Below are 13,642 nucleotides of genomic sequence, written 5' to 3' on the forward strand. Positions count from 1 at the left end.
AAAAATTAAAAAAAAAAAAAGTAATCTTGAATGTCAGAGGAAAGGCGTCAGCTTTTCCCAGGGAAGCCAGGAAAGATTCCAAGAGGAGGTGACAGCTGGGCATTGAAGGCAGGGTGGGGGTTGTCAGGTTCTACCAGGTATGGGGACTTGTGACAAGGAGATGCAGAGATGCAGAGTGTTCAAGGACAGGGTATGTGTGCATGGGCTGTCTGTACTTTTTAAATGTTTATTTATTTAAGGAGAGAGAGAGAGAGAGAGAGAGAGAGAGAGAGCACGGGGGAGGGGCAGAGAGAGAAAGAGAAAGAGAGAATCCCAAGCAGAATCCTTGCTGTCAGGGCAGTTCATGACCTGAGCCAAAATCAAGAGTCGGATGCTCAACCGACTGAGCCACACAGGCGCCCCTCTCTGCACTTTTTAATACTTTTTTTTTAAGTTTATTTATTTATTTTTGAGAGAGACAGAGAGAGATAGCACAAGCAGGAGAGGGGGGCAGAGGATGTGAAATGGGCTCCATGCTGACAGCAGAGAGTCCGATGTTGGGCTCGAACTCATGAACTGGGAGATCATGACCTGAGTCAAAGTCAGGTGCTTAACCAACTGAGCCACTCTCTGTAATTTTTTAAAATTTTTATTTATTTTTTAATTTACATCCAAGTTGGTTAGCATATAGTGCAGCAATGATTTCAGGAGTAGATTCCTTAATTCGCCTTACCTATTTAGGCCATTCCCCCTCCCACAACCCCTCCAGCAATCCTCAGTTTGTTCTGTATATTTAAGAGTCTCTTATGTTTTGTCCCCCTCTCTGTTTTTATATTATTTTTGCTTCCCTTCCTTTATGTTCATCTGTTTTGTATCTTAAATTCCTCATATGAGTGAAGTCATACGATATTTGTCTTTCTCTGACTAATTTCTCTGTCTTTCTCTAACTAATTATGCTTAGCATAATACCCTCTAGTTCCATCCATGTAGTTGCAAATGGCAAGATTTCATTCTTTTTGATTGTTGAGTAATACTCCATTGTATATATATACCACATCTTCTTTATCCATTCATCCATTGATGGACATTTGAGCTCCTTCCATACTTTGGCCATTGTCAATAGGTACTGCTATAAACATTGGGGTGCATGTGCCCCTTCAAAACAGCACGCCTGTATCCCTTGGATAAATACCTAATAGTACAATTGCTGGGCATAGGGTAGTGCTATATTTAATTTTTTGAGGAACCTCCATACTGTTTTCCAGAGTGGCTACACCAGCTTGCATTCCCACCAGCAGTGCAAAAGAGTTCCTGTTTCTCTGCATCCTCGCTAACATCTGTTGTTGTCTGAGTTGTTAACGTTAGTCATTCTGACAGGCGTGAGGTGGTATCTCATTGTGGTTTTGATTTGTGTTTCCCTGATGATGAGTGATGTGGAGCATTTTTTCAAGTGTCAGTTGGCCATCTGGATGTCTTCTTTGGAGAAGTGTCTATTCATGTCTTTTGCCCATTTCTTCACTAGATTGTTTTTTGGGTGTTGACTATGATAAGTTCTCTATAGATTTTGGATACTAACCCTTTATCTGATATGTCATTTGCAAATATCTTCTCCCATTCCCTGGTTGCCTTTTAGTTTTGCTGATTGTTTCCTTTGTTGTGCAGAAGATTTTCATCTTGATGAGGTCCCAGTAGTTCATTTTTGCTTTTGTTTCCCTTGCCTCTGGACACGTGTTGAGTAAGATATTGCTGTGGCCAAGGTCAAAGAGGTTTTTGCCTGCTTTCTCCTGGAGGATTTTGATCATTTCCTGTCTTACGTTTAGGGATTTCATCCATTTTGAGTTTCTTTTTGTGTATGGTGTAAGTAAGTGGTCCAGGTCCATTTTTCTGCATGTCGCTGTCCAATTTTCCCAGCACCATTTGCTGAAGAGACTGTCTCTGTTCCATTGGATATTCTTTCCTGCTTTGTCAAAGATTAGTTGGCCATATGTTTTGTGGGTCCATTTCTGGGTTCTCTATTCTGTTCCATTGATCTGAGTCTCTGTTCTTGTGTCAGTACCATACTGTCTTGATGATTACAGCTTTGTAATACAGCTTGAAGTCCGGGATTGTGATGCCTCCAGCTTTGGTTTTCTTTTTTAAGATTGCTTTGGCTATTCGGGGTCTTTTCTGGTTCCATACAAATTTTAGGATTATTTGTTCTAGCTCTGTGAAGAACGCTGGTGTTATTTTGATAGGAATCACTCTGCACGTTTTAAATGTTTGTTGAATAACTTGTGTTTGTCAAGCTGCCCCTTCCTTCCTCATTCTCGTCCCTGATTCCAGCTCCTGTATTTCTGGGCTGTGTGCATAGTCAGTAGGCTACTGCTTGAACAGCATGTGTCAATTTGGTGATTTTTTTTTAAAGTCTAAGTAATCTAATGGGGGTTGGGGAGGAATGAGCCAAATCTATAAAATTGAACATTAAAATGGGGAAATACCCCACTAAGCCAGGGAACAGAGAAAGAATTCTTGGGGGATACTGTCCTAGACTACATGTAAATTCAGTTGAAAACAAGCTGAAACTGATAGTTTTCTGAGAAAATATAAATCACCAGTTTGACCCCAGAAGAAGAACTAACTAGAAAGCCTCAACAGACCAATAATCATGAAGAAAACTGAGTTTTCATAAAATCCCAAAAACCTGAGGTTTATCAAACCTTCAAGAAAGGGATGATTCTACATTATTTAAGGGTGATCAACCATACCAGACCATGAGAAGAAGAGGTTCCAAGTTATTCTATGAAGCCAGTGTGACACTGACAAAGAACACAGAAAAAGAGAAAAATTACTGGAAAAAATTGAATTTATGAATATTGGTGCAAAATTCATAAATTAATATTAACAAATAGGATCATACAGTGTTATGTTTAAAAAACAAATACACCACAAACAAATATCTTAAACAAAGCAATAGGTCAAAAGAGGTGAAAAATCACATAAACAGCTCCATAAATGCTAAAAAGGCCTTAAAGGCATTTTATGACAAATTCAAAATATGTCCCTGATAGTAACTCTTCTTTTTAAGTGTTTTTATCATGTTATTTTTTTTTCATTTTAGTTTATTTCATCATATAAGTGTGCTCTTTAATCTGCATTCTCTATTTCACCCACCCCCCACCTACCTCCCCTTTGATAACCATCAGTTTGTTCTCTATAGTTAAAAGTCTGTTTCTTGGTTTGTCTCCCTTTTCCTTTTGCTCATTTGTTTTGTTTCTTAAATTCCACATATGAGTGAGATCATACAGTATTTTGTCTTTTGCTGACTGATTTATTTAGCTTAGCATAATACCCTCCATCCACATCGTGGCAAATGGCAAGATTTCATGCTTTTTATGGCTGAATAATATTCCATTGTGTGTGTGTGTGTGTGTGTGTGTGTGTGTGTATACACACACATAGTATTATATATATACTATTATATGTATATATTATTGTATATATGTATATATACACACACAAATACACAATGTAATATATATAATGGAATACATATATACACACACACACACACTGTATATAATGGTATATATTGCAATGGTATATATATAACACAGACATATGTATACATATAAATATACCACATCTTCTTTATCCATTTATCTATGGATGACACTTGGACTGCTTGTATAGTTTGGCTATTGCAAATAACGCTGCAATAAACATAGGGGTACATGTATCCCTTTGAATTAGTGTTTTTGGGTTTTTTGTTTGTTTGTTTTGGTAAATACCAAGTAATGCAATTACTAGATAATAGGGTAGTTCTATTTTTAATTTTTTGAGGAGCCTCCATACTGTTTCCCACAGTAGCTGCACCAGATTGCATTCCCACCAACAATGCAAGAGGGTTCCTTTTTCTCCACATCCTCACCAACACTCTATTGTTGATTTTAGCCATTCTGACAGGTGTGAGGTAATAGCTTATTGTAGTTTTGATTTGCATTTCCCTGATGATGAGTGATGTTGAGCATCTTTTCATGTGTCTGTTGGCCATCTGTATGTCTTCTTTGGAGAAATGTCTGTTCATGACTTCTAACCTATTTTTTTAATTTGATTATTTGTTTTGGGGCTATTGAGTTCTTTGTATATTTTGGAGAACTAACCCTTTAGTGGATATGTCATTTGCAAATATCTTCAGTAGGTTGCCTTTTAGTTTTGTTAGTTGTTTCCTTTACTGTGCAAAACCTTTTTATCTTTGATGTAGTCCCAGCAGTTTATTTTTGCTTTTATTTCCCTTGCCTCAAAAGATGTATCTTGAAAAATGTTGCTACAGCTGATATCAGAGAAATTACTGCCCGTGCTCTCTTCAAGGATTTTTATGGTTTCAGGTCTCACATTCAGGTCTCTAATCCATTTTGAATTTATTTTTGTGTATGGTGTAAGAAAGTGGTCCAGTTTCAATCTTTTGCATGTGGCTGTCCAGTTTTTCCAACACCATTTGTTGAAGAGACTACCATTTACCATTGGATATTCGCTTTTCCTTTGCCAAAGTCTAAGTGGCCTTATAATTTTGGGGTTATTTTAGGGGTTTCTGTTCTATTCCATTGATGGATGTGTTTATTTTTGTGCCAGTCCCATACTGTTTTGATTACTTTAGCTTTATAATATAACTTGAAATGTGCAATTGTGATAACTTCAGTTTTGTTTTTCTTTTTCAAGATTGCTTGGGCTACTCCAGGTCTCAATTTTAACTCTTATTTAATAGGAGTAGATGGATATTCCTTAACATAATTTTATGCATGTGTATGTGTGTGTGTGTGTGTGTGTGTGTGTGTGTACAGATATACACACATACAAGGGGAAAAGGACCACTATTACCTTGAGCATTCTTTAATACTTCTCTAGAAGTATTGAACAATCCAATACAAATTTTGAAAATAAAAGTTATAAAAGGAGGCCAATTTATCAATTAAAGCTTTAGATGATGAGATTGACCACCTGAAGGAAAAAAGAACAAGATCATCCACTGAAAAACTAGGAGAAATAATAAAAAAATATAGTAAGATGGCGGCTAATAAATATTAAAGACAACAATGTATAGCTCTATTACATCTAAACTTTAGCGTCTTATATCATGGAAAGAAGCATTTATAATATCAGTAAAAGTGCTAAACATAATTAGAAGTCAGTCTAAGCAGAGGTGGCAAGAGCAGATTCTTACTACTGCCGTTCACTCCTGGTTCCCCAGCACTTAGAATGGGGCCTGGCAATGGTAATAAATATTTGTCAAGTGGTGGCATGGCTCCCAGATCAATGGAACAGAAGTTTATCCAGACAAAGACCCACGCACGTCTGATAGACAGCAGGGATGACAGTAATCGCTGACACGAAGTGGTTCCCATGTGCCAGGCACAGTAGGACGCCCTTCACCTGTAGCCTAGCACGTGACCAGTCCTGGGACAGTCTGTGCACTCCAGAAGAGTGTGTGTTCTGCAGCCGTTGGGTGGGGTGTCCTGCACCTGTGTGCCGGGACCAGTTGGTCTGTAGTGTTGGGTATATTCAAGTCCTCTGTTTCCTTATTGATCTTCTGTCTGGTTGCTCTGCCCATTATTGAAAGTGGTTTATTAAAATCTCCTACTGTTACTGAGTTACTCTTTCTCCCTTCCATTCTGTCTGTCTGCTTCACCTATTTGGGTGCTCTGCTGTTAGATGCATATGTATTTATAATTATTATAACTTCCTGGAGAATTGACCCTTACATCAATATGTAATATCCTTCTTTGTGTCTTGCTGAAGTGTTGGACTCTTAGTCTACTGTGTCTGATGGAAGTATGGCCACCCCTCCTCTTTTTCAGTTACCATTTGCATACAGGGTCATCCCCCATCCTTTTGCTTGTGGCCCATGTGTGTCCTTACAGCTAGCTGAGGTGAGTCTCTTACAGACAGCGCATACTCGCATTTTTCTGCACCTTTTACCTGAAATAACTCACTTAATCTTCACAATAGACGGTGCTATTGTTATTACCATTTTCAGATGAGGAAACCAAGGCACAGGAAGGTTAGGTAACTTCTCTTAGATCCAGTGAAGCTAGAATTTGAACCAGCACTTGACTCAGAGGTCATGCTCTTTGTATCCATCCTACTACATAGTTAAATTGAGATTTTAAATTTAGAAAGAGGGTGACTGGGTGGAGGGAGGGGAGAGATTATTCCTACGTGACTTTGGGACAACTATCTAGCCCCTTGGGGGAAAGAAAGAAAGCTGGGCCGTACTATACTCCTTACACCAAAATATATTCTAGAAAAAAAAAAGATTAGAAAGAAGGAAAGATTAAAAAGAAAGAAAGAAAACCCTAACAGTACTAGTGGTAAACAGGGGCAAATGATTCTTAGGATGCTCTAGTAAGAAATATTTTTCACTACAGAAAAATCTGACATTTTGTGCAAAAGATGGCATAAATAAAGTAAAAAAGAATATGACAGTTTGCAATACACATGACAAAAAGTTAATTCATTGCCTTAGTTTAGAAAAACCTTTTAAAAATCAGTGAGATAAATTGGAAAGGACATAGGCAGTTCACAGAAAAACGCAAAGGCCAGTTAATCAATAAACATGAAGATAATGTCTGCCCTTTCTGATAATTAAAGAATTACACACTGAAACCATAACCATTTTTCAACACTCACACTGGCAAACTTTAAAAAAACTGGAAAACGCACAGTGTTGTCGAGGTTGGAGGCAACAGGCACTCTCGTGCGTGGCTGGGCAGTTCAAACTGGCTCATCCTCTTTGGAAGACAATTTGGAAACAGAATTTCAGGCCCACCTAACCTTCGGCTCCTTACCCCTGGGGATTTATCCTCCAGCTAACCTCACACACGTGCACGACGATTATAACCAAAGACGTTTTTTGCAGCTTTGCGCGGCAGAAAGGTAGAAACAACCTAAGCCTCCATCGACGAGGATGGATTCACATAAATTATAAGTGCATTTTTCAGCGGAACGCATGAGCTGCCGCAAAAATGAAGGCTCTGTCTGTGCTGGTATGTGGGGACGTGTGGTGTATGTTAACAAAGCAGAGTACTGGAAATATGTTCCTGGCTGAGTTTAAAATAAAGAGGCAGGCATACATATGTATTTGTCATTATTTATGGGAACATTTTTGCAGAAATGCACAGCAGGGAGTGTGGCTCTGTTTGGAAGTGGAGCAGGGGTTTGGGGTCGCAGGGGGAGGTTTCACGGTGCATTTGATTTTTTTTTTCCCCTACAACCGTGTTATTTTCAGAATTTAAAAAGAAAAAGAAAGCAATTAGAAAGGGAGAATAACATTTAAATGCCTCACCCTGAACTATCTCTTTAAATTTGTTTCTCGGTAGGTTCCCTCTTGTTACATCTGTAATTTTAAATCTGGAAGGGCTGAAGAGATGTCGCCAAAGAAAATGAGGCCTAGTGAGGTTTCAGTGGCTGCCCAGGGCCCCTGGCTGGGGGCAGAGCTGGGACTCCTATGATGCTACTTGAAATCCCCTGCTGCTTATGGGCCCCCCTGAGCTCCCCAGCTCAGTGCTGCTCGCGGTGTCTGGGTATCTAGGCTGAAGGCCCCCGTGTGGGAAAGTGGGGGTGCTCCAAGTCACCAGGAGGGAAGTGGCAGAGGGGACCTTGGTGCTTGGACTCCTAGAACAGTGCATCCCAGGCTCATGCTCACCTGGGATGAAGGGTGGCTCCTGGCTCACCCACCTCAGGGATGGGCAGCTGGATGTGGAGATAGGGCAGACTGGGGGGTCATGGCTTCATCTGGGGTGCTCCTCGCTCCAGGAGAACTCCCCTGAGGCAGGCCTCATGAGAAGATGCTGACGAGCATGTTGGGTGAGGGTGCTTGGCTTGGGGAGGCTGGGGAGACCTGAGAGTGCTTTGTTGTCCCTATGCCACAGAGCCTTGGAGGAACCACCTTCGTTGTCAGGAACTGAGCAGGGACAAGGCCTGGCCGCTCAGAAGCACCTGAGGACGGATCAAGAGGAGGGAGGGCCAGTGAACCACCCATCTGCCTGAGCCACAAACCTCACCTGCTGGTCCAGGTAGGTGCCCTTGCAGCCATCCCACCCAGCCGTGCTAAGACCCTCGTGCCAACTCTCTCTCAGGCTCAGGAAATGTGACCACCCCACTGCCCATGTCCTGTGGCTTTCCAGTCAGTGCTTGGGTGAAGGTTCTCCCTAAACCCACAACCTGAAAGAGGTACAGGAAAGCCCAGTCCTCTCTCCAAAGGACACTGCCCCAGGTGACCTTGACTCCCAAAGCCTGGGAAGGGGGCCAAAGGCTACTCTGGCTCCTGAAGAAACACCCACTCTGAACCCTTAGCTGGGTCTCGACTGGCTCCTGCCCAGCTGAGCCTGGTTTGGGACAGGCCTAGAACACAGCCAGACACAGGGATTGGGACAGATGGTATCTCCATAGACTCTTAGAACTGGAAGGGATCTTAGTGATATAATCCAACCTCAGTCTCTTTTAACCTCTCAAGCATAATATCAATAGTGTTGTTGACAATGTTGTAGCTGAACATGTCTAAGGAACCAGCTGTAATCTCGTCAAAACAGCACCGAAAGCCCTTGGGTCTCAGGCAGCCCTTCGTGGTTCAGCCCCTTCCTCCCTGCCCAGCCTCAGCCAGGAGGACCCCCAGTCCCTTCCCCTCCTTCCACCTACCCAGTGATTCGTAGCAACTCATCCCCCTTTGTGACAGGGACACTGGCAGTGATCAGACATCCCAAGCAGAGGGCATTAAAGCCAAGTTAGCATCGCAGTGAGGCTTTCTCCCTAGTTTATTTAAGTAAGTTAATAAAATCAAGAAGGGGGGTGCCTGGGTGACTCAGGTCATGATCTCACAGTTTGTGGGTTCAAGCCCCATGTCAGACTCTGTGCTGACAGCTCAGAGCCTGGAGCCTGCTTTGGATTCTGTGTCTCCCTCTCTGCCCCTCCCCTGTGTGTGCTCTAGCTCTCTCTCAAAAATAAATAAACATCAATCAATCAATCAAATCAAGAAGGGATTGGGTAGTCAAGACAGGCTCTCACAGTAATAAGATCTGAGAGTCTCTAAAATCTCTTTTCTACCAAAGAAGTTAACCGCCGTGTAAGCTATTGGCCAAGAACACTGTGATTGTTGCCATTATCGATAAAAGCGATCACAGATAGAGTTCCTTTCTGTGTCTCCCTTATAATTTCCTGGCCCGGCCTGTGAGAGCTCTCCAGGTCAAGGAGTCTTAGCCACAGGCGAGTAGTTCATGTCCATCTTTCTGGCCATGCGCACCCCCCAGCCCGCACTGGACCCTGGTCCGCCTGGTCTAGATTGCCCCGAGAGGCAGCATCGAATTGTGGTGGAGAGCGCAGGCTCGGGAGCAAGGAGGGCGCAGGTCCCAATGCCACCACCCACTAGCTTTGTGATCTCTGTGTACGCCAGTCTTTTCATCTGTGAAATGGGGATACCAGCAGTCCCCCAGGGTGATGTAGAGATTAAAGTTAATATCTGTAAAGCGCTTGGAACAACCTCCAGCACTCAGTGAGTGCTGACCCATGTTAGCCCTGGTCACTACAGAAGCCACACTCTGCTTCCTGATTAACCTCCCTAAAGCAAAGTAGTCATCTCTCTGCCCTGCTCCAAAACCACCATGGCTCCCCATTGCCCATTCAGTGACTGTGTCTAACCTGTCCTTTAAGGGCCTCAAAAGCAGCAGCTTTACTGTTTTCCTTGCACATAATAAGGAATCAGTAGTGTTTGCTGAGAGAGAGGGTTTCCACCCTCAAGGTGGGTGAACTGAGTCCCTAAGGAATGGAAGCACAGCCCCTGGCAACCCCACAGCTGGGGGCTTGATCCAGGCTCTTCTGCCTCCCCCGTCGTGCCCCGACAGGAGCAGCCCTGGTTGTCTGTCGCCGCATCTGCCCAGGGGGCAGATTTGGTTTCCCCCGGAGCTGCGGGGGCCTCACGTGCAGGGGGCGCCATTCGGGCTCCAGTGCTCCTGGTACATGTCAGAGTGAGGAGGGGATGCCCGGCCACAGGCTAGAGCAGGCAGTGACCGCAGTTACAACTCACACTCGGATGAGTTCCAGCCAGGTGGCAGACGCGGCGTCTTTGTCCTCATCCATCCCTGGGAAGTGGCCAGAACCTCAGCTCCCATAGCTCAGGTGGGAAGCCCAAGGCCAGCAGAAACCACCCACGACGTGGCACCTTGGTCAGGAAACCTGGCAAGCCCCGCATCCTGCACCTCACTGCTTCCCTGGCAGAAGAGAGGCTCGTGCCACAGAAGAGCGGGCACCAGGTTGAAGTAGGACAGACTCATGTCCAAAACCGGGCTCCTCACTGGGTGGGGAGACCTTGGCCATGTCAGTTAGCTTCTCTGAGCCTCTATTTTTCCACCTATAAAACGGGAGAACAGTACCCATTCCATTGGATTGATGGGAGGCCAAAATGGATCAAAGTGCCCAGGGGGCACCTGTACAGTGCCTACAGGGGGCGGGGCACCCTGTAACTTGTGGTCATTTTGCTCTGTCCGTCAGAGGTGTTCTTCCAAGCTGCCAGGTGCAGCTGCCTCTGTCCTGCAAGCCTCTCACTTTCCTTAGTTGAAAATCTCCTCGCTTGGCCTCCACTCTAAGATGAAGAAAAGCGGTGGTATCTTTGGCAAGGGAGGGGAGAGAGAACAGTCAAAATCTCCGAAACCTGGCAAGGGCGCGAGGCTCGGTGGAGAAGAAGCAGAGCTCTGTCTGGCTTTCGCAGAGATTTTCCACGCCGGTGCTGCCACGCTCAGGAAGCCAGGAGTGAAATGACAGAGAGGGAACACAGTAGACCACGCTGGTTCCTGCACGGAGGCCTGTTTTGCTTTATTCATTCAACAAGTGAATGAATTTGTTGGGATTCCAAGCGGTATGCTAAACACTGGAATATTCAGCAGCAAGACAGATAGACATAGACCCTGCCCTCATGGGGCCTTCATTCTAATGAGGGCGAGGACAGACAATAAACAGCATAAACTATGGGCAAAGGGTGGTAGGAAATAAATCCAGTGGAAAAACAGGGGAGGAGAGGGGATGGGAGGGCCTGGGGAGTTTGATTATTAAATATGGTCATCAGGACAGGCCTCACCAAAAAGGTGACATTGGAGACGCCGATTGTCTGCTCCCCTCAGGAACCTCTGAGAAGCCCGTGAGCTCAGAATCGGGGCCAAGTACCCTTCACGAGATCCCAGGATAGGAGCTAAATCTAGAAACCCTCCTAGTCCCAGCCCAGATAATGTCATGCCCTTCCTCTGAAACCTTCAATAGTTTCCTATTGCCTACGCAATTAAGTACAAATCATTCATTCTGAAATTCACGACCTTCCTTTTATCTCACCAGACCCTGCTCACCCCACCTCTGCAGCCTAGTCTACCTGCCGTTTCTGGAATATTCCACTCTCTGCTTCTCTCTATCACTCATCTGTTCTCTCTGCCCCAAATGCCCCTGTCTCAATGGTTTCTGTCTGTTAGCCTGCCGCCTCTCTGAAGACTTCCCTGACCCTGGGGAGCTATGGTCTCTGAGCCCCATTACCTTGGCTTTACCTTTCTCATGGCCGTTACTCTCTGCCTTTGGTATAGGCATTGGTTTAACTATGTGATCTTTCCATGAGGCAGGTGTAGGGCTCAGCAAACATTGGCTGAATTGAGTATGGCCAAGCTCAAAGGTCCCCAGAAATACTGGGACAAGTGGTGGGGGGGGGGTTTGTCCCACTCACACAAAGAAGGCAGAAGAGGGAGATGAGCAGGAAAGGAGAGAGGGAACCAAAATGTAGGTGAGACAGGATGGAGGTACTAATGAAGAAATGGGACAGAGGTTCCCCACCATGTTTCTTCTAGTTGAAGCAGGTTGTCAAGAGACAGAGGGTGGGTTTTTTCTTCCCCAGAAATAGCTACTACCCCCTTCAGCATCCCAGACCAGTGTTTCCTGGTGTCTAACTAGAATACGTCTTACCACAGTTGGGGCTCATTTCCTCTGGTTCTATCCTCTGAATTCAAGGAGCTCTTTGAGTCCTCATTCAGTGAGGATCAGAGTGACTTTCTTGACTCCCCTGTCCAAGAGGCAGGAGCCAGGTCACGATGAGGCTGGCCCGTGGCCTGGGAGTTTATGCTCTAGTTGAGGAGGCCAGGACCCCTCTCAGAGATTGCTTGGGGGCCAGAGTACGGGGACCACCCTATATCACAGAGGCTGTGCCAGCCCGTCACTCCTGAGCCACTCTCCAGGGCTGGCCTTCATCATGGTCAAATCTGTAACCAGAGAGCCCCCACTACAGCAGCACCGTCATCCTCAGGCCACTTGTGCCCTGGGCCCTCTCTGTCCCACAGGTCCCGTGAAGCCACGTGAGCCAGCCCTGCAGCCTCTGCCATCTGGCTCCCCACCATGGCTGGAGCAGCTGTGCTCTGGGCTCTCCCTCTACCTCTCTCCAACCCCCTCCCCCTGCCACCACCGCCTCCCCCCGCCCCCCCTACCACCACCCCTGCCAGCAGCCAGCCTGGCTCCTGCCCTATTTACACAGATGGGAACAGAGCTGGGTGTCCCTCCCATCTCTGCTGCCCCAAGGGGTGGTGCGTTTCTATATGGGGACCTGAACTCCCTCAGGGGACAGTCCTAACGTAATCCGAGCCCACCTTCCTCTCCACTTTTGTGTATTCCTGGTCTCCTCCAGGAATGTCGTGTGCCCTCGGGAAGGCATTCCCGTGGCTGTAACCCCAGCTCCAACTCCGGGGCAGAAGCCCCATGTGCACCCAAGGTTAGGAATGTGGCTGCTGGACTCAAATCTCTCTTTAGTGACAGTAGTTCCCACCTTGGAGTAGTGAGATTAAAAGAGCCCACGCTTACAGACTCTGAGCACAACATCTGGCAGTAAGCCCTCAATTAACGTGACTACTGCTGTCCGACTTTGAAGAGCCGCCTTGGCCAGCACCACCTCCAGGCAGCCTTTCTGGATTGTCCAGGGCTCCTCCTCTGTGCTCCCGGCACCCCTTCACCAGGCCTCTGGAGTGCACTTATGCAGACCTGTCACAGTTTCTTTGGGGTCTTTGTACCCACTAGAATCTTGTGCTTTGACTATAAGCACCTTGAATGCAAGGAACGGTCTGGCCCATTATTTTGCTGAATGAATGGTTTCATGAGTGACAGGCAGCCGAGAGAGACGGACTGAGAGAATAGGATTGTGCCTTCCAGGACTGACTTTTCCAGGGCCTGTCCTGAAAGACCAGGATGCCCACACCGAGGCCTGGGGGTAGGGTGAGGAGGCTGAAGACCACCCCGCCCCGTGTCCCATGGCCCAGTGCAGTGATCCTCGAAGCCCCATTCAGCAATGTCAGCATCACCCAGGAACCCAGGAACTTCTAGACTCCACCCCAGACCTGCCACATCAGAAACTCAGGCAGGGAGGCAGCATCTGCGGGAAACAAGCCCTCCAGGTGATGCTGAGGCACCAGAGTGTGAGAACCACTCTCATGTTTCAGAGTAACTCAGGTCCATAGGAGGTAGAGTCTCGGGGGTCTCTGCTCTGGTGAAGGCTTCCAAGAAAGCTGTCGGCTAGGTCCCCAGGACATAGCTCCTGCTGATCCCACGCTCCTGAGCTTGAGACCCTTTTGCTGACAGGGCAGGTGCGGGGGAGAACACTGTCCCCACAGACCTCTCCTTTCCC

The 13,642-nt window shown here is 45.9% G+C and overlaps 1 protein-coding gene across 10 annotated transcripts in view; it reads left to right on the top strand.

Moving 5' to 3' along the window:
* Nucleotides 1-13,642, top strand: part of TMEM63C (transmembrane protein 63C) — a 74,107-nt gene that overhangs the window by 12,381 nt on the left and 48,084 nt on the right. For 4 of the 10 annotated variants that reach the window (XR_006219010.1, XR_006219011.1, XM_042990210.1 and 1 more), the window contains exons 2-4: nucleotides 6,872-6,998; nucleotides 7,332-7,404; nucleotides 7,884-8,027. The gene's annotated coding sequence lies outside the window, so the exon portion shown is untranslated. The other 6 variants (XM_042990213.1, XM_007095020.3, XM_042990212.1 and 3 more) reach the window with 5 other exon arrangements.

Source organism: Panthera tigris, chromosome B3 (assembly GCF_018350195.1).
Source record: "Panthera tigris isolate Pti1 chromosome B3, P.tigris_Pti1_mat1.1, whole genome shotgun sequence".
NCBI lineage: Eukaryota > Metazoa > Chordata > Mammalia > Carnivora > Felidae > Panthera > Panthera tigris.